General features: G+C 48.5%; 1 pseudogene; it reads right to left on the minus strand.

Annotated features, from left to right (window-relative positions):
- LOC120933653 overlaps window positions 1–21,445 on the minus strand; it is an 80,377-nt pseudogene extending 58,932 nt beyond the window's left edge.
- Between the last annotated feature and the right edge of the window lie 615 nt (window positions 21,446–22,060).

The raw sequence follows: 22,060 nt of genomic DNA on the forward strand, positions 1-22,060 counted from the left end.
GGAACTCACCACAGGGATGGTGGGAACCCCTCATAATGGGCACAGCGGGTGTACAGACCCAGGAACTCAGCACAGGGATGGCGGAAACCCCTCATAATGGGCACAGCAGGTGTACAGGCCCGGGAACTCAGCACAGGGATGGTGGGAACCCCTAATGGGCACAGCAGGTGTACAGACCCGGGAACTCAGCACAGGGATGGTGGGAACCCCTCATAATGGGCACAACAGGTGTACAGACCCGGGAACTCAGCACAGGGATGGTGGGAACCCCTCATAATGGGCACAGCGGGTGTACAGACCCGGGAACTCAGCACAGGGATGGTGGGAACCCCTCATAATGGGCACAGCAGATGTACAGACCCAGGAACTCAGCACAGGGATGGTGGGAACCCCTCATAATGGGGCACAGCAGGTGTACAGACCCGGGAACTCAGCACAGAGATGGTGGGAACCCCTCAAAATGGGCACAGCGGGTGTACAGACCTGGGAACTCAGCACAGGGATGGTGGGAACCCCTCATAATGGGCACAGCAGGTGTACAGACCCGGGAACTCAGCACAGGGATGGTGGGAACCCCTCATAATGGGCACAGCAGGTGTACAGACCCGGTAACTCAGTACAGGGATGGTGGGAACTCCTCATAATGGGCACAGCAGGTGTACAGACCTGGGAACCCCTCATATTGGGCACAGCAGGTGTACAGACCCGGGAACTCGGCACAGGGATGGTGGGAACCCCTCATAATGGGCACAGCAGGTGTACAGACCCGGGAACTAATCACAGGGATGGTGGGAACCCCTCATAATGGGCACAGCAGGTGTACAGACCCAGGAACTCAGCACAGGGATGGTGGGAACCCCTCATAATGGGCACAGCAGGTGTACAGACCCAGGAACTCAGCACAGGGATGGTGGGAACCCCTCATAATGGGCACAGCAGGTGTACAGACCCGGGAACTAATCACAGGGATGGTGGGAACCCCTCATAATGGGCACAGCAGGTGTACAGACCCGGGAACTAATCACAGGGATGGTGGGAACCCCTCATAATGGGCACAGCAGGTGTACAGACCCAGGAACTCAGCACAGGGATGGTGGGAACCCCTCATAATGTTGCTCCTTCCCGTATACAGGTCAGTGTTATGTTGGTGCACATTTAGCACCCATTGAAGCACCACATCTTTGGAGATACGTTCCATCATGGGTGTGCACTATACTGTTCTAAATGGAACCATCATGCAGTATATAAGCATTTTACTCCTCTATTACACCCTTAGTAATTAAGCACTATACGGTTCTAAATAGAAGCGCACAGCTTCCACCCCCAAATAATGTGCTACGGCCAACCATAGTGCAGCCACGTCACAACTTACCCCCTTGTGGTCCTTCTTCCACCTCCATTTCCTCAATGTCTGCACAAGATCTTTGGTGTCACCCAACCAAACAAGTAACCTCTGGACTAGGATTTGTAGCATTTGCTCCATCCAGTTTCCTAACGTTTCTCCCCCCAACTCCGGCTACAGTTGGCCTCCCTTTCAAATGATAATGAGCCCTGTGTACTTCTGGGAAATGGCGAAAAACAGGAGTTACTGGACAGCCCAGGTTTGTTCAGGTGATCGAGGAACGGCCATTATCTCATCAGCAATTCCTACATGGGACAGCAAAGATGTGCTATGGGGGACTACAGGCCTCTATGTACCTGTAATAAGCTGGGATTACATCTGTGGTCTTTTAACCACTTCCCACCCGGTCAATAGTCAATTGACGTCCGGGAAGTGGTTGTGAAATCCTGACTGGACGTCTATTAACGTCCTGTAGGATTTCATGCCGGCGCGCGCCCGTGGGGGCACGCAGCGCGGCGATCGGTGGTGCGGGGTGTCAGTCTGACACCCTGCATCTCCGATCTCGGTAAAGAGGCTCTTTACCACGTGATCAGCCGTGTCCAATCACAGAAAGAGGTAAACAGGAAGAGCCGTCTGATAGACGTGAGTAGAGGAGAGCTGGTCGGCGGCTCTCCTGATTGTTTATCAGCGCAGCCCCCCCTCGGTTGCCCACACTGGACCACCAGGGAAGCCACCAGGACCACCAGGGATTGGAGGAAACATGTGGATGGCCAGGTACATCCCCCATGGCCATCCACATGTAAAAAATATGCACAATAGATGCCAATCAGTGCCCACAAATGGGCACTGACTGGCAACATGGGCACTGATTGGAAAAATTGTAAACAAACAAGTGCCACCCCCCAGTGTCCATCAGTGCCACCCCTCAGTGCCACTTCTCAGTGCCCACCTATCTGTGCCACCCATATGTACCCATCAGTGCCACCCATATGTACCCATCAGTGCCACCCATATGTGCCCATCAGTGCCGCATACCAGCGCCGCCTATCATGTGTCCATCAGTGCCGCCTATCAGTGTCCATCAGTGCCGCCTATCGGTGCCCATCAGTGCCACCTCATCTGTGCCCGTAATTAAAAAAGAAAACATACTTATTTACAAAAAAATTAACAGAAAAAAAAAACTTATTTTTTTTTCTCAATTTTCAGTCTTTTTTTAGTTGTTGTGCAAAAAATAAAACATGCAGAGGTGATCAAATACCACCAAAAGAAAGCTCTATTTGTGGGAACAAAATTATAAAAAAATTGCTTGGGTACAGTGTAGCACGACCGCGCAATTGTCATTCAAATTGCGACGGCGCTGAAAGCTGAAAATTGGCTTGGGCAGGAAGGTGCGTAAGTGCCTGATATGGAAGTGGTGAACCACTTGCCGGCCAGCTCACGCAGATATACTGCGGCAGGTTGGCAGCGCTGCACGGATCAACGCACCTGTACGGCGCAGTTGCCGGCGGCGCGCTCTCGCTGCATGAGCGAGCCCGCAGATCAGACGACTCGATGTCCGCCAGCGACCCGTGATCGCCTAGTACCGAGACAGAACTGGGATCTGCTAGTGTAAACAAGGCGGATCCCCGTTCGGGCAAGGGACATGACAGAGATCTTCTGCTCCCAGTGAGCTCCCCTACAGTTAGAACACACCCAGGGAACACAGTTAACCCCTTTGATCGCCCCCTAGTGTTAACCCCTTCCCTGCCGATGTCATATTTTATAGCACTGATCAATGTAATAATGTTACTGGTCCCCAAAAAAGTGTCATTTGGGGTGAGATTTTTCCGCCGCAATGTAACAGTCCCACTAAAAATCGCAGATTGCCGACATTACAATAAAAAACAATAAAAGTCTCAAAATCTATCCCATAGTTTGTAGACGCAATAACTTTTGTGCAAATCAATATACGCCTTTTTGCGATTCTTTTTACCAAAAATATGTAGAAGAATATATATCGGCCTAAACTGATTTTTTATATATTTTTTTGGATATGTATTATAGCTAAAAGTAAAAAAAAAAATTGTTTAAAATTGTCCCTCTTTTTTTGTTTATAGCGCAAAAAAAAAAAAAAAAACGCAGGAGGTGATCAAATACCACCAAAAGAAAGCTTAAAGTGACACTAAACGGGAACCTTTAGTGTCACTTTAAGCCTCTCCCGAGTCTCTTATTTCTTATTGGCTGAGATAGCCTTTGGCTCCTGCTACAGTCAATCACAGCCAATGAGGTGAGAGCGAGGGGGGGGGGGGCTGGGGCCGAGCCGCAGCTCTGTGTGTTTTCATGGATGCATAGAGCGGAGATCAGAAGCGATCACGCACCAGTGCCCCCCCAGAGAAAGCAGCTTGCTATTGGGATTGCTGGCTGAAGAGGAGGAGCCAGAAGTGCCGCAGGGGGACCTGAAAAGCAGAGGATTGGGGGTGCTCTGTGCAATGCCACTGCACAGAGCAGGTAAGTATAAAAAAAATATTTCTTTATGAACATGTTGTCACTATAAACACGAGCAGTGGGAGGGGGGTGTATACACACACCACAGCAAAAACGTTACCCCTGTCGCGCTCAACAGGCAAAACATGACCCATGCAAGTGAATAGGGCTTTGTCGCAATCACCCTGCAACCTTGTGTAATGTACAGTGGGGATCGAAAGTTTGGGCACCCCAGGTAAAAATTTGTATTAATGTGCATAACGAAGCCAAGGAAAGATGGAAAAATCTCCAAAAGGCATCAAATTACAGATTAGACATTCTTATAATATGTCAAAAAAAGTTAGATTTTATTTCCATCATTTACACTTTCGAAATTACAGAAAACAAAAAAAATGGCGTCTGCAAAAGTTTGGGCACCCTGCAGAATTTATAGCATGCACTGCCCCCTTTGTAAAGCTGAGACCTGCCAGTGTCATGGATTGTTCTCAATCATCGTCTGGGAAGACCAGGTGATGTCAATCTCAAAGGTTTTAAATGCCCAGACTCATCTGACCCTCCCCCAACAATCAGCACCATGGGTTCTTCTAAGCAGTTGTCTAGAAAACGGAAAGTGAAAATAGTTGACGCTCACAAAGCTGGAGAAGGCTATAAGAATATAGCAAAGCGTTTTCAGATGTCAATATCCTCTGTTCGGAATGTAATTAAGAAATGGCAGTCATCAGGAACAGTGGAAGTTAAAGCAAGATCTGGAAGACCAAGAAAAATATCAGACAGAAGAGCTCGCAGGATTGTGAGAAAAGCAATTCAAAACCCACGTTTGACGGCACGATCCCTCCAGAAAGATCTGGCACACACTGGAGTTGTGGTACACTATTCCACTATAAAGAGATACTTGTACAAATATGGTCTTCATGGAAGAGTCATCAGAAGAAAACCTCTTCTACGTCCTCACCATAAAAATCAGCGTTTTAACTTTGAAAATGAACATATAGACAAGCCTGGTGCATTTTGGAAACAAGTTCTGTGGACCGATGAGGTTAAAATAGAACTTTTTGTCCGGAATGAGCAAAGGTACGTTTGGAGAAGAAAGGGCACAGAATTTTATGAAAAGAACCTCTGTCCAACTGTGAAGCATGGGGGTGGATCAATCATGCTTTGGGGTTGTATTGCAGCCAGTGGCACAGGGAACATTTCACGAGTAGAAGGAAAAATGGATTCAATAAAATTTCAGCAAATTTTGGATGGTAACTTGATGCCATATGTGAAAAAGCTGAAGTTAAAGAGAGGATGGCTTCTACAAATGGATAATAATCCTAAACACACCTCAAAATCCACGGGGGATTACATCAAGAGGCGTAAACTGAAGGTTTTGCCATGGCCTTCACAATCTCCTGACCTCAACATAATTGAAAATCTATGGATAGACCTTAAAAGAGCAGTGCGTGACAGACGGCCCAGAAATCTCAAAGAACTGGAAGACTTTTGTAAGGAAGAATGGGCAAAGATCCCTCAAACAAGAATTGAGAGACTCTTGGCTGGCTACAAAAAGCGTTTACAAGCTGTGATACTTGCCAAAGGGGGCAGTACAAGATATTAAGGGCCAGATCCAGGGCCGGCCTTTGGGGTGTGCGAGCTGTGCGGCCGCACAGGGCGCCATGGGCAACAGGGGCGCCATGCGGCCATCCAGAGGCGTACTAGGGTGGGTGGGGTTGGCAGCGTACCACACACTGGGGGGGGGTGTCAGACCGGCAACGGGGGGGTTTGCATTGAAGGGGTGGATACACTGAAGGGGGGTCTGCACTGAAGGGGGGTCTGTGTAACATGCAGGGGGTCCCGAGCTGAAGGGTTCTGTGTAATGTAAAGGGGTCCATAGGTGCAGGGTGCTGTGTAATGTAAAGGGGTCCAGTGATGCAGGGTGCTGTGTAATGTAAAGGGGTCCAGTGATGCAGGGTGCTGTGTAATGTAAAGGGGTCCAGTGATGCAGGGTGCTGTGTAATGTAAAGGGGTCCAGTGATGCAGGGTGCTGTGTAATGTAAAGGGGTCCAGTGATGCAGGGTGCTTTGTAATGTAAAGGGGTCCAGTGATGCAGGGTGCTGTGTAATGTAAAGGGGTCCAGTGATGCAGGGTGCTGTGTAATGTAAAGGGGTCCAGTGATGCAGGGTGCTTTGTAATGTAAAGGGGTCCAGTGATGCAGGGTGCTGTGTAATGTAAAGGGGTCCAGTGATGCAGGGTGCTGTGTAATGTAAAGGGGTCCAGTGATGCAGGGTGCTGTGTAATGTAAAGGGGTCCAGTGATGCAGGGTGCTGTGTAATGTAAAGGGGTCCAGTGATGCAGGGTGCTGTGTAATGTAAAGGGGTCCAGTGATGCAGGGTGCTTTGTAATGTAAAGGGGTCCAGTGATGCAGGGTGCTGTGTAATGTAAAGGGGTCCAGTGATGCAGGGTGCTGTGTAATGTAAAGGGGTCCAGTGATGCAGGGTGCTTTGTAATGTAAAGGGGTCCAGTGATGCAGGGTGCTGTGTAATGTAAAGGGGTCCTCTTTGTGTATGTTTAGGTGACCAGGGAGGCGAGGGGTGAAGATGGGGGGGGGGGTGCCACAGGATTAGCTTGCACAGGGCGCCTGAACACCTAAGGCCGGCCCTGGCCAGATCCACGAAGCAGTTACGCTGGCGTATCTATTTATATGCCGCGTAACTTCTAGGTTGCTCCGGTGTATCTTTGTTTTGTATCCACAAAACAAGATACGCCTGAAGCTGGGCTAGATCCGACTGGCGTACGTCTTAGTACGCCGTCGGATCTAAGGTGCATATTTACTCTGGCTGCTAGGTGGCGCTTCCGTCGATTTTCCGCGTCGAGTATGCAAATTAGCTAGATACGCCAATCCACAAACGTACGTCCGGCCGGCGCATTTTTTTACGTCGTTTTTGTAAGGCTTTTTTCGGCGTAACGTTACCCCTGCTATATGAGGCGTACTCAATGTTAAGTATGGACGTCGGGCCAGCGTCGAATTTTACGTTGTTTGCGTAAAACGTTCGCGAATAGGGCTTTGCGTAGAATTACGTTCACGTCGAAAGCATTGGCTTGTTGCGGGTTAATTTGGAGCATGCGCACTGGTATACGTGGGGTCAAGACGTATTAGCATAAAACACGCCCACAACTTAGTGATTTGAATTGCGCGCCCTTACACCGACACATTTACACTATGCCGCCGTAACTTATGGAGCAAATTCTTTCTGGATACGGGAAATACGCTGTAAGTTATGGCGGCGTAGTGTATCGGAGATACACTACGCCGGACTTACAAATGCGCCGTGCTACGTGGATCTGGGCCTAACTCTGCAGAGTGCCCAAACTTTTGCAGACGCCATTTTTTTGGTTTTCTGTAATTTTGAAAGTGTAAATGATGGAAATAAAATCTAACTTTTTTTTGACATATTATAAGAATGTCTAATCTGTAATTTGATGCCTTTTGGAGAATTTTCCATCTTTCCTTGGCTTCGTTATGCACATTAATACAAATTTTTACATGGGGTGCCCAAACTTTCGATCCCCAATTTATATGGTTGTTGTTTGGCGATGGGGCCTTTTCAGGGTTACAACATGGGCAGCGAGGAGCCGACATATGGACTCCCAACTGCTCGCTGAAAAGCGATTCACCAGAGATCAGTTTTCAGAGGGGCAACAAGCCCTTAAGGCTGGAGTGTGATAACAAATCCTGTATAATAATAATTATGCTGCGAAATAAAACGCGTCGCATCAGCCCGTTGAAAGGAATAGGCTGCCAACGCACCCTTGCAGTACGTGCTGAAACATGGATGTGACCTATTTTATTCCTAGAACAACGGCGTGCAATGTGGAGCGCCGCGACGCAGGCCTTCCCACTCGCTGCATCTTATGTTCTACACAGGGATTAGTACAGGGACGTCTCTCCTGGTTCTTCAGGTAGATGGAGAGATCGGCCAGCACGCCACCGATCATCAAGCGCCGTCTGAAAGTTTTAATCGAAGAACGATCTCATTACTAAAAGGAAAAGGTCCAACGTCTCGGAACGGCGCGGGACGCCTTCGCCAAGCATGTGATCGTCACTACTGTGCAAACGTTTGGAGAAAGTAAGAATTCTGGACCAGATTCATAAAGAATTGCGGCGGCGTAACGTATGTCCTTTACGTTACTCCGCCGCAAGTTTTCAGCGTAAGTGCTTGATTCACAAAGCACTTGCGTGTAAACTTGCGGCGGCGTAGCTTAAAGCCGTCCGGCGCAAGCCCGCCTAATTCAAACGGGGCGTGTACCATTTAAATTAGGCGCGTTCCCGCGGCGGACGTACTGCGCATGCTCTGTTTTGAAATTTCCCGCCATGTTTTGCGCGAAATGACGTCGCCCCGACGTCATTTTTTTGAACGGCGACGTGCGTAACGTACTTTCGTATTCCCGGACGACTTACGCAAAAAAAAAAAATTTAAATTCGACGCGGGAACGACGGCCATACTTTAACATGGGCTGTCTATTGTTACACCACCTAAATAGCAGCCGTAACTTTGCGATGCGAAAAGCCGACTAGCGACAACGTAAGAGAATGCGACGAACGCTCGTACCTTCGTGGATCGCCGTAAACAGCTAATTAGCATACCCGATGTGGAAAACGACGCGATCTCCACCCAGCGGCGGCCAAAGTATTGCATCTTAAGATCCAAAGGCGTACGAAGCCGTACGCCTGTCGGATCTTAGCCAAATGCCGTCGTATCTTGTTTGTGAATTACAAATAAAGATACGACGCGGCAAATTTGAAAGTACGCCGGAGTATCAGCAGATACTCCGGCGTACTTTTTCTGTGAATCTGGCCCTACATTTTTAGGTTAATAGTTTATTTTTTTTATCAAATAAGAAAATGAGAAGTAAATGAATGGAAGAGAAATCCGAATGGAATCGAGATTTGGTGGGACCGCCCCTTTGCCATCAATTCTTCTAGGTAGACTTGCACATTGAGGGAACTTTGCAGGTAGGTTGTACCAAACATCTTGGAGAACAACAAGGCACAGGGAATGTCGGCAGCCTCAAATCCTTCTGACTCTTCATGTAATCCCAGTACCATCATAATGATGATGAGATCAGGGCTCTGCGGGGGCCAAACCAACACTTTCAGGACTTCTTGTTCTTCTTTACCCTCAAGATAGTTCTTAACCACTTCCCGCCCAACGTATGAAGAATGACGTCTGGGAAGTGGTTCTGTTATCCTGACTGGGCGTCATAGGACGTCCAGAAGGATAACATGCCGGCGCGCGTGTCAGTCTGACGCCGCATCTCCGATCGGGATATGAAGCCTCTGTCAGAGGCTTCTTACCACGTGATCAGCTGTGACCAATCACAGCTGATCATCGCGTGAACCAGGAAGTGCCGGTAAACGACATTTCTCGGTTCACGTTGACCAGGAGAGCCGATCAGCGGCACTCCCCGTCAGAAGGGGGGGGGGGTTTGTGCTGATAATCAGCACATTGATTATCAACACAGCCCCCTCAGTTCTGCCAAACACATGCCAATCAGTGCCCAGCAGTGTTCCCCGCAATGAAGTGTGCCAGTGCCCACCACAGTGCCAGAGCCCACCACAGTGCCAATCAGTGCCCAGCAGTAACACCTGTCAGTTATCAATCAGTGCCTCATAATCAGTGCTGCCCATCAGTGCCACCTGTCAGTGCTGCATGTCAGTGCCCATCAGAGCCGCCTGTCAGTGCCCATCAGAGCCACATATCAATACCACCTATTGGTGTCCATCAGAGCTGCATATCAATGCCACCTATTGGTGTCCATCAGTGCTGCATATCAGTGCCACCTATTGGTGTCCATCAGAGCTGCATATCAGTGCCACCTATTGGTGTCCATCAGAGCTGCATATGTTGTTATGTCAGCAGCTAGCTACTATAACCCCAAGACCCTCTTCATTAGCGGGGGGTCCGCTTTCAGATAAGAGTGGTCTCTGCGGCGGATTCACCGCGAGATCACTTTTAATCGGTGGCAGGAGAGGGACCCCCCCCCCCCCTCCCACTGCTCTCCGGTGCCTTCCGCCGCTTACCGGAGCCGTCGGCAGAGGCGATCGGTCCTTCCCCCTGGGCTGACATGCAGACGAGTGAGGGGGAAGACGGCCCCCACCCACCTCCATATCACTACAGGGCGGAAGCGACGTCAAACCGTCACTTCCGCCCAATCCTCTTAACTGCTTCCTGTTATACGTCTGTATAAGTCCGCTTTAAGAAGTGGCATGGTGGACGCGCACGTGCGCGCCCGCCGCAAGCGCCGCGGGTCCCGTGGATATAAGGAAAGACGGGATGGACAGCCGCACTCCAAAAAAAAACATAAGGTTGTCTTTATTGTAAAAAAAATGGACTACAGAACAAGCAGAACACAGGGAAAACAGCCTACGCGTTTCACACTCCGATTAGTGCTTAGTCATGGCTCTTGGAGATACCCGTGATCGCGTCACGGTGAGGAAGAACGGGGGAAATGCTGACGTAAACAAGGCATCGCCCCAGTCTTTCTATAGTGACAGGACACTGATCACAGCTTCCTGTCATCGGAAGCGGTGATCGCTGTCGTGTCACACACAGCCCATCCCCCCCCCCTACAGTTAGAACACATCCCTAGGACACACTCAACCCCTTCCTCGCCCCCCCCCTAGTGGTTAACCCCTTCCCTGCCAGTATCATTTACACAGTAATCAGTGCATTTTTATAGCACTGATCGCTGTAAAAATGACAATGGTCCCAAAAATGTGTCCGAAGTGTCCGCCATAATGTCGCAGTACCGATAAAAATCGCTGATCGCTGCCATTACTAGTAAAAAAATATATATATTAATAAGATATTAATATTAATAAAAATGCCATAAAACTATCCCACCTCTACTAATAATAATGAAAAAAAAAAATCGCCTACTTTGTAGACACTATAACTTTTGCGCAAACCAATTAATAAACGCTTATTGCGATTTTTTTTACCACGAATATGTAGAAGAATACGTATCGGCCTAAACTGAGGAAAAACACTTTTTTATATATATTTGTGGGGGATATTTATTATACCAAAAATTTAAAAAAAAAAATTCAAAATTGTCGCTCTATTTTTGTTTATAGCGCAAAAAATAAAAACCGCAGAGGTGATCAAATACCACCAAAAGAAAGCTCTATTTGTGGGAAAAATGGACGCCAATTTTGTTTGGGAGCCACGCAATTGTCAGTTAAAGCGACACAGCGCCGAATCGCAAAAAGTGGCCCGGTCTTTGGGCAGCAAAATGGTCCGGGGCTTAAAGCGGGGGTTCACCCTTAGAGGGCACTTTTTAGCCTTAGATTCCTGCTCGTTATTACTAGGGGAATCGGCTATTTGTTTTAAAATATGTGCAGTACTTACCCGTTTACGAGACGCATCCTCTCCGTCGCTTCCGGGTATGGGCTTCGGGAGCGGGCGTTCCTTCTTGATTGACAGTCTTCCGAGAGGCTTCCGACGGTCGCATCCATCGCGTCACGATTTTCCGAAAGAAGCCGAAAGTCGGTGCGCAGGCGCAGTATAGAGCCGCACCAACGTTCGGCTTCTTTCGGCTACGAGTGACGCGATGGATGCGACCGTCGGAAGCCTCTCGGAAGAATGTCAATCAAGAAGGAACGCCCGCTCCCGAAGACCCATACCCGGAAGCGACGGAGAGGATGCATCTCGAAAACGGGTAAGTACTGCACATATTTTAATACAAATAGCCGATTCCCCTAGACAAAACGAGCAGGAAGCTAAGGGGAAAAAAAAAAGGAATTGGTTGAACTCCCGCTTTAAGTGGTTAAAGGTGTAGTGGTTAGCACTTCCGCCTGGCAGTAAAAAGAGTCACTGGTTCGAATCCCGACCACGACACTACCTGCCTGGAGTTTGCATGTTCTCCCTGTGCGGGTTTCCTCCGGGTGCTCTGGTTTCCTCCCACACTCCAAAGACATGCTGATAGGACCTTAGATTGGAAGCTCCTCGAGGGCGGGGACTGATATGAATGTACATTATATATGTAAATTGACCACGCTATACAAGTACCTAAATAATAATAATTCTAGGTTATGGTTCATGGGGGGGTGCCCATGGCAGTTGGGAACTTTGCCCCATTGTTGGTGTCAGTGGTAGGAATAGTGCCCCATTGTTGGTGTCAGTGGTAGGAATAGTGCCCCATTGTTGGTGTCAGTGGTAGGAATAGTGCCCCATTGTTGGTGTCAGTGGGAGGAATGGTGTCCCAGTGTTGGTGTCAGTGGTAGGAATAGTGCCCCATTGTTGGTGTCAGTGGAAGGAATAGTGCCCCATTGTTGGTGTCAGTGGTAGGAATAGTGCCCCATTGTTGGTGTCAGTGGTAGGAATAGTGCCCCATTGTTGGTGTCAGTGGTAGGAATAGTGCCCCATTGTTGGTGTCAGTGGTAGGAATAGTGCCCCATTGGTGTTTGTGGAAGGAATAGAGCCTCAAGAACTAGATAAAGGCAAACAAGTGGCCCCATCGGGGCCCCCGGGCCCCAGTTTGGAGCCCACCGCATTAAAGCGCCTGAAGGAAACAATAAAGGGTTACTCACGTGGTGGGCAGGACCGGTCGGCTTCTCGCTCCCCTTCCCCCTTCGCCTTGACCCCCGCCGGTTCCTCCTTCTTCTGCTGCGTCTTCTCCTCCCTCGCCGCGAGGGCGGCCGGCTTGGGAGGGAGCCGCGGTTGCGTCTCCTCTAGGCTTCCCCCTCCCCCACCTGGGTCCTTCTGGAACAATCCGGCGATCTTCTTCACGCACACCCCGGACATGGATTGTTCGGAAAGGGTTTCGGGGACATCAGGCTGGTGTGGGGGAGCCGCTGGGGGCGCAACGTGTGGGCAGGGCGGGGGCTTCTGGGGGGGCTTCGGGGGTAGGTGCGGGGGAGGGCGGTTTGGCGGCTTGGCTTTGACGATACGGACCGGCTTCTGGGAGAGGGGGATGGGAGGGGGTAGGGCTTCCGTCGCAGACATGGCTTCCCGGGATTGTCACGCGGGATGACGGCACATCGTGGAGGGACCTAAGAGAAGGAAACATGAGATTAGAAATTATTCAACGTACAACTATAGGAAGGTTCTCCTCCTGCAGGGCGACACATATAGAAGGGGATAGGAGTCTGTTCTCCTCCTGCGGGGTGACACATATAGAAGGGGATAGGAGTCTGTTCTCCTCCTGCGGGGTGACACATATAGAAGGGGATAGGAGTCTGTTCTCCTCCTGCAGGGTGACACATATAGAAGGGGATATGAGTCTGTTCTCCTCCTGCAGGGTGACACCTATAGAAGGAGATACGAGTCTGTTCTCCTCCTGCAGGGGGACACATATAGAAGGGGATAGGAGTCTGCTCTCCTCCTGCAGGGTGGCACATATAGAAGGAGATAGGAGTCTGTTCTCCTCCAGCAGGGTGGCACATATAGAAGGGGATACGAGTCAGTTCTCCTCCTGCAGGGTGGCACATATAGAAGGGGATACGAGTCTGTTCTCCTCCTGCAGGGTGGCACATATAGAAGGAGACATGAGTCTGTTCTCCTCCTGCAGGGTGACACATATAGAAGGAGATAGGAGTCTGTTATCCTCCTGAAGGGTGGCACATATAGAAGGGGATACGAGTCAGTTCTCCTCCTGCAGGGTGACACATATAGAAGGAGATAGGAGTCTGTTCTCCTCCTGCAGGGTGACACATATAGAAGGGGATATGAGTCTGTTCTCCTCCTGCAGGGTGACACATATAGAAGGAGATAGGAGTCTGTTCTCCTCCTGCAGGGTGACACCTATAGAAGGAGATACGAGTCTGTTCTCCTCCTGCAGGGGGACACATATAGAAGGAGATATGAGTCTGTTCTCCTCCTGCAGGGTGACACATATAGAAGGGGATAGGAGTCTGCTCTCCTCCTGCAGGGTGGCACATATAGAAGGAGATAGGAGTCTGTTCTCCTCCAGCAGGGTGGCACATATAGAAGGGGATACGAGTCAGTTCTCCTCCTGCAGGGTGGCACATATAGAAGGGGATACGAGTCTGTTCTCCTCCTGCAGGGTGGCACATATAGAAGGAGACATGAGTCTGTTCTCCTCCTGCAGGGTGACACATATAGAAGGAGATAGGAGTCTGTTATCCTCCTGAAGGGTGGCACATATAGAAGGGGATACGAGTCAGTTCTCCTCCTGCAGGGTGACACATATAGAAGGAGATAGGAGTCTGTTCTCCTCCTGCAGGGTGACACATATAGAAGGGGATATGAGTCTGTTCTCCTCCTGCAGGGTGACACATATAGAAGGAGATAGGAGTCTGTTCTCCTCCTGCAGGGTGACACCTATAGAAGGAGATACGAGTCTGTTCTCCTCCTGCAGGGGGACACATATAGAAGGAGATATGAGTCTGTTCTCCTCCTGCAGGGTGACACATATAGAAGGAAATAGGAGTCTGTTCTCCTCCTGCAGGGTGACACATATAGAATGGGATAGGAGTCTGTTCTCCTCCTGCAGGGTGACACATATAGAATGGGATAGGAGTCTGTTCTCCTCCTGAAGGGTGACACATATAGAAGTAGATAGGAGTCTGTTCTCCTCCTGCAGGGTGACACATATAGAAGAGCATAGGAGTCTGTTCTCCTCCTGCAGGGTGACACATATAGAAGAGCATAGGAGTCTGTTCTCCTCCTGCAGGGTGACACATATAGAAGAGCATAGGAGTCTGTTCTCCTCCTGCAGGGTGACACATATAGAAGAGCATAGGAGTCTGTTCTCCTCCTGCAGGGTGACACATATAGAAGGGGGTGCGAGTCGTGTAATCTGGGCAGGAAGTTGCTCTCAGGATGTTTCTGTAGCTATTCTGAGTCAGATATTTATTCAGCTCATTGTCAGGAAATGGATTTCCTCTGGATAATAATATTTTTCGTCTGTCCGTTGGATTTGAAATGTTCAGGATACAGAGGAGGGAAGAAGTGATTTATACCACAGACACAAATTCCCAGCCTCCCCCACCTATAGACTGTAAGCTCTTCAGCCGAGCTGGCCCCACTGGGTATTATACTGGACCTCATGGAAGAATTCCTGAAAATCCTACCAGCTTATAGATCTTGGAAAGACCGTACATACAAAGACCGTACATACAAGGACCGTACATACAAGGACCGTACCATACATACAAAAGACCATACAAGGACCGTACATACAGTACATACAAGGACCGTACATACAAGGACCATACATACAAAAGACCATACAAGGACCGTACATACAAGGACCATACATATAGTACATACAAGGACCGTACATACAAGTACCATACATACAAAAGACCATACAAGGACCGTACATACAAGGACCATACATATAGTACATACAAGGACCGTACATACAAGGATCGTACATACAAGGGCCGTACATATAGTAAATACAAGGACCATACATACAAAAGACCATACATACAAGGACCAATTTGATTACACACATAGTAACAGTTTGTGTCCCTTTAAATCTCTCACAATATCCACCAATTAGTTCATTTAAACATCACAGATGAAGTCAAACCAGGCAAAGTGCAGGAAATATTTACAGTGGGGGGAGGGCAGGAAGGGCCTTGGCACAAAGAGAGCAATATAACGATATAATTACACCGTCTGGCGGGTATAATTGCACCCATTGACATGGAATTACTTCTCATCACAAGTCCCCTCCGGCCAGGACTTGTGTCCCTTTCAGGAAGTCCCAATAATCTCTCCATGTCATTATACACTACAGCTGCGCTACTGCAACTACGCCGCTATATACAGTAGTGAGAGTGAGAGAGAACGTAAGGGGATGACGGGAAGAGAGCTCAGGCCCGACGCCGGGACAAGAGAGCTCGAGCTGGGCACCTGGACAAGAGAGCTCGAGCTGGGCACCTGGACAAGAGAGCTCGAGCTGGGCACCTGGACAAGAGAGCTCTAGCTGGGCACCAGGACAAGAGAGCTCTAGCTGGGCACCTGGACAAGAGAGCTCTAGCTGGGCACCTGGACAAGAGAGCTCTAGCTGGGCACCTGGACAAGAGAGCTCGAGCTGGGCACCTGGACAAGAGAGCTCTAGCTGGGCACCTGGACAAGAGAGCTCTAGCTGGACACCTGGACAAGTGAGCTCTATCTGGGCACCTGGACAAGTGAGCTCTATCTGGGCACCTGGACAAGAGAGCTCGAGCTGGGCATCTGGACAAGAGAGCTCGAGCTGGGCACCTGGACAAGAGAGCTCTAGCTGGGCACCTGGACAAGAGAACTCTAGCTGGGCACCTGGACAAGAGAACTCTAGCTGGCCACCTGGACAAGAGAGCTCTAGCTGGCCACCTGGACAAGAGAGCTCTAGCTGGCCACCTGGACAAGAGAGCTCTAGCTGGCCACCTGGACAAGAGAGCTCGAGCTGGGCACCTGGACAAGAGAGCTCGAGCTGGGCACCTGGACAAGAGAGCTCGAGCTGGGCACCTGGACAAGAGAGCTCGAGCTGGGCACCTGGACAAGAGAGCTCGAGCTGGGCACCTGGACAAGAGAGCTCGAGCTGGGCACCTGGACAAGAGAGCTCGAGCTGGGCACCTGGACAAGAGAGCTCGAGCTGGGCACCTGGACAAGAGAGCTCGAGCTGGGCACCTGGACAAGAGAGCTCGAGCTGGGCACCTGGACAAGAGAGCTCGAGCTGGGCACCTGGACAAGAGAGCTCGAGCTGGGCACCTGGACAAGAGAGCTCGAGCTGGGCACCTGGACAAGAGAGCTCGAGCTGGGCACCTGGACAAGAGAGCTCTAGCTGGGCACCAGGACAAGAGAGCTCTAGCTGGGCACCTGGACAAGAGAGCTCTAGCTGGGCACCTGGACAAGAGAGCTCGAGCTGGGCACCTGGACAAGAGAGCTCTAGCTGGGCACCTGGACAAGAGAGCTCTAGCTGGGCACCTGGACAAGTGAGCTCTAGCTGGGCACCTGGACAAGTGAGCTCTATCTGGGCACCTGGACAAGTGAGCTCTATCTGGGCACCTGGACAAGAGAGTTCGAGCTGGGCACCTGGACAAGAGAGCTCGAGCTGGGCACCTGGACAAGAGAGCTCGAGCTGGGCACCTGGACAAGAGAGCTCGAGCTGGGCACCTGGACAAGAGAGCTCGAGCTGGGCACCTGGACAAGAGAGCTCTAGCTGGGCACCTGGACAAGAGAGCTCGAGCTGGGCACCTGGACAAGAGAGCTCGAGCTGGGCACCTGGACAAGAGAGCTCTAGCTGGGCACCTGGACAAGAGAGCTCTAGCTGGGCACCTGAACAAGAGAGCTCTAGCTGGGCACCTGGACAAGAGAGCTCGAGCTGGGCACCTGGACAAGAGAGCTCGAGCTGGGCACCTGGACAAGAGAGCTCGAGCTGGGCACCTGGACAAGAGAGCTCGAGCTGGGCACCTGGACAAGAGAGCTCTAGCTGGGCACCTGGACAAGAGAGCTCTAGCTGGGCACCTGGACAAGAGAGCTCTAGCTGGGCATCTGGACAAGAGAGCTCTAGCTGGGCACCTGGAGAACAAATGAGCACAAATGAGCACAGATTGTGACTGTCTATGAAGTTAGAATGGAGCAGTCCGATCACTGAGGGAAAGGAGACCAAGGAAATTCTTCCTCCTGCCTGCAGCAGACTGATGACATCCCCACAACCTAGGCAAAGTCACTGGACTGGAGCTCAAGAACGTCTTTTTATTGCTAAAAGATGGAGCATTCCTGTTTATGGTGTCAGGAATGTAGAGTATCCATGGAGGCTTGTGAGGTCACAGAGTGTCCCATATCTGCAAATCTCTGAAGTCTGACGCCATGTGAGGTAGAAGAGCGCGTGCGGTCCTTCCGCAAGGGTTCTCACCTATAGTGGAACGTGGCGGGATGAGAGGATGACAAGGTGGAGAGATTCCCCACATAACTCTCAGTACTAGAGAAGGAGACTGCAAACCGCAAGGGCATCTCACCGGACAGGAATCCCGCTCGGCTGGTATACAAATCACACAATATTGACAAAACACGAGATACGAGAAAAACCGCTGTCTGTGTGCAATGCTGGAATTGTATACAGACACACACACACACACACACACACACACACACACACACATATATATATGTAGCGTACAGCGCCTTGAAAAAGTATTCATACCCCTTGAAATTTTCCGCATTTTCTCATGTTACAATCAAAAACGTAAATGTATTTTATTGGGATTTTATGTGATAGACCAACACAAAGTGGCACATAACTGTCAAGTGGAAGGAAAATTATAAATGGCTTTCAAAAATTGTTACAAATAAATCTGTGAAATGTGTGGGGGGTACATTTGTATGGCGCCCCCCGGAGTCAATACTTTGTAGAACCTCCTTTCTCTACAAGTCTTTTTGGGGGTGTCTCTACCAGCTTTGCCCATCTAGAGAGGGACATTTCTGCCCATTCTTCTTTGTAAAATATCTCAAGCTCTGTCAGATTGGATGGAGAGCGTCTGTGATCAGCAATTCTCAAGTCTTGTCACAGATTTTCAATGGGATTTAGTTCTGGACTGTGACTGGTCCATTCTAACACATGAATATGCTTTGATGTAAACCATTCCATTGTAGCTCTGGCTGTACTTTAGGGTCGTTGTCCTGCTGGAAGGTGAACCTCCGCCCCAGTCTCAAGTCTTCTGCCGACTCCAACAGGTTTTCTTCTTGCCCTGTATTTGGCTCCATCCATCTTCCCATCAACTCTGGCCAGCTTCCCTGTCCCTGCTGAAGAAAAGCATCCCCACAACATGAAGCTGCCACCACCATGTTTCACAGTAGGGATGGTGTGTTCAGAGTGATGTGCAGTGTTAGTTTTCCGCCACACATCGCGTTTTGTTTTTAGGCCAAAAAGTTCAACTTTGGTGTCATCTCACCAGAGCACCTTCTTCCACATGTTTGCTGTGTCCCCCACATGGCTTCTCACAAACAGGACTTCTTATGTCTTTCTTTCACCAATGTCGTTCTTCTTGTCACTCTTCCATAAAGGGCAGATTTGTGGAGAGACGACTAATAGTTGTCCTGTGGACAGATTCTCCCCCCTGAGCTGTGGATCTCTGCAGCTCCTCCAGAGTTACCATGGGCCTCTTGGCTTCTTCTCTGATGAACGCTCTCCTTGCCCGGCCCGGTCAGTTTAGGTGGACGGCCATGTCTTGGTAGGTTTGCAGTTGTGCCATACTCTTTCCATGCTTGGATGATGGATTGAACAGAGCTCCGTGAGATGTTCAAAGCTTGGGAGATTTTTTTTTTATAACCTAACCCTGCTTTATACTTCTCCACAACTTTATTCCTGACCTGTCTGGTGAGTTCCTTGGCCTTCATGATGCTGTTTGTTCACTCAGGTTCTCTAAAAAACCTCTGAGGGCTTCACAGAACAGCTGAATTTATACTGAGATTAAATGACACACAAGTGGACTCTATTTACTAATTAGGTGACTTCTGAAGGCAATTGGTTCCGATAGATTTTAGTTAGGGGTATCAGAGAAAAGGGGGCTGATTACAAATGTACCCCACACACTTTTCACATATTTATTTATAATTTTCCTTTCACTTCACAATTATGTGTCACTTTGTGTTGGTCTATCACATAAAATACATTTACGTTTTTGGGTGTAACATGAGAAAATGTGGAACGTTTCAAGGGGGTATGAATACTTTTTCAAGGCACTGTATACAGATTTATAGACTGTATATACAGACCATGTTTAATACAAAAGGATGATCCGTCCTAACTAACATTCCTCGGCTGGGAAGGGGGACCCGAGAGCGCAGACAGGCCGGGATCTACATAGAGCACTGCGTACCGGGACATCAGTGCAGGCGCCGGAGTGTATATGTGACCCGAGAATGACCCCCAACCTACTGCCGCCGGAGACAGGAAATCCTACAGGAGGAAAATCCCATCATACAGGAACCCCTATACAGAGGACTAACCCACAGAGCTGACACTCTAATATACAGGAGGACTAACCCACAGAGCTGACACTCCAATATACAGGAGGACTAACCCACAGAGCTGACACTCTAATACACAGAGGACTAACCCACAGAGCTGACACTCCAATATACAGGAGGACTAACCCACAGAGCTGACACTCCAATATACAGGAGGACTAACCCACAGAGCTGACACTCTAATACACAGAGGACTAACCCACAGAGCTGACACTCCAATATACAGAGGACTAACCCACGGAGCTGACACTAATATACAGAGGACTAACCCACAGAGCTGACACTCTAATACACAGAGCACTAACCCACAGAGCTGACACTCTAATATACAGGAGGACTAACCCACAGAGCTGACACTCTAATATACAGAGGACTAACCCACAGAGCTGACACTCTAATACACAGAGGACTAACCCACAGAGCTGACACTCTAATATACAGAGAGGATATAGTATATAGAGAGGTGTGTCTCCTGCAGAGCTGACACTCTAATAGACAGAGAGGATACAGTATATAGAGAGAGGTGTGTCTCCTGCAGAGCTGACACTCTAATATTACAGAGAGGATACAGTATATATAGAGAGGTGTCTCCTGCAGAGCTGACACTCTAATATTACAGAGAGGATACGGATTCAGTATATAGAGAGAGGTGTCTCCTGCAGAGCTGACACTCTAATATTAAGATACAATATATAGAGAGAGAGGTGTGTGTCCCGCAGAGCTGACACTCTAATATTACAGAGAGGATACAGTATATAGAGAGATGTGTCCTGGAGAGCTGACACTCTAATATATAGAGAGAGGATACAGTATATAGAGAGAGGTGTCTCCCGCAGAGCTGACACTCTAATATACAGAGAAGGGATACAGATACAGTATATAGAGAGATGCGTCTCCTGCAGAGCTGACACTATATAATTACAGAGAGGTGTCTCCTGCAGAGCTGACACTCTAATATACAGAGAGGATACAGTATATAGAGAGAGGTGTGTCCCGCAGAGCTGACACTCTAATATACAGAGAGGATACAGATACAGTATATAGAGGGACGTGTGTCCTGCAGAGCTGACACTCTAATATACAGCGAGAGGATACAGTATATATAGAGAGGTGTGTCTCCTGCAGAGCTGACACTCTAATAGACAGAGGGGATACAGATACAGTATATAGAGAGAGGTGTCTCCCGCAGAGCAATATACAGAGAGGATACAGTATATAGAGAGATGTCTCCTGCAGAGCTGACACTCTAATATTACAGAGGGGATACAGATACAGTATATAGAGAGGTGTCTCCTCTATATACGCACAGTAATGTGATGCATACATACAATGATGGGTGGGGTATGGATAATATATAATGGGGGTGTGTATATATAGGGGTGGGGGTGGGGAGGACATATATATGGTGTATATAGGAGATGATGAGGACACAGACATGGAGCTCCATACATCACACACAGGGCTCTGTCATCCTCATCCTGGGGGAGGGGGGGGGCACACTCTCTATTACACACAATGTGTCATCCTGATCCTCAGCAGACAATGTACAGGGGGGGAGGGGGGGTGTAGAATGGAGGACACTCACCTGTGTGCAGAGCGCTGATGGAAGCTGGCACAGCACTGAGCTCGGTACAGAGGAGGAGGAGGAGGGAGAGCTGGGAGAGGAGTGGGCAGGGCGGGGGGAGGAGCCGGGGGATGGGGAGGGAGGGGCAGCGCCCTCTATTGTTCTCCCCTCCCCCTCCTCCTCTGTATTACATGTTACAATGTATCAGAGAGAAGAGATGTGTGTGATCTGTATAGAGGAGACACTCATACCCCCTCCCCCCCCATCATCATCCTTATTATTATTATAATCATCATCCTCATCCTTACTATTTATATCATCATTATTATTATTATTATTATTATTATTAATATCATCATCCTTATCATTTTTATCATTTATATCTTTATTATTATTATTTATATCATCATCATCCTTATCATTTATTATTGTTATCATTTATATCATAATTATTATTATTATTATTATTATTATTATTATTATTATTATCATCATCATCATTTATATCATTATTATTATTATTATTATTATCATTATTATTATTGTTATTATTATTATTATTATTATTATTATTATTATTATTATTATCATTATTATTATTGTTATTATTATTATTATTATTATTATTAATAATAATATCCTTTATATCATTATTATATTTTTTTTATTATTATTATTATTATTATTATTATTATTATTATTATCATTTATATCATTATCTGA

This window comes from Rana temporaria, chromosome 3, assembly GCF_905171775.1.
Source record: "Rana temporaria chromosome 3, aRanTem1.1, whole genome shotgun sequence".
In the NCBI taxonomy this organism is placed as follows: Eukaryota; Metazoa; Chordata; class Amphibia; order Anura; family Ranidae; genus Rana; species Rana temporaria.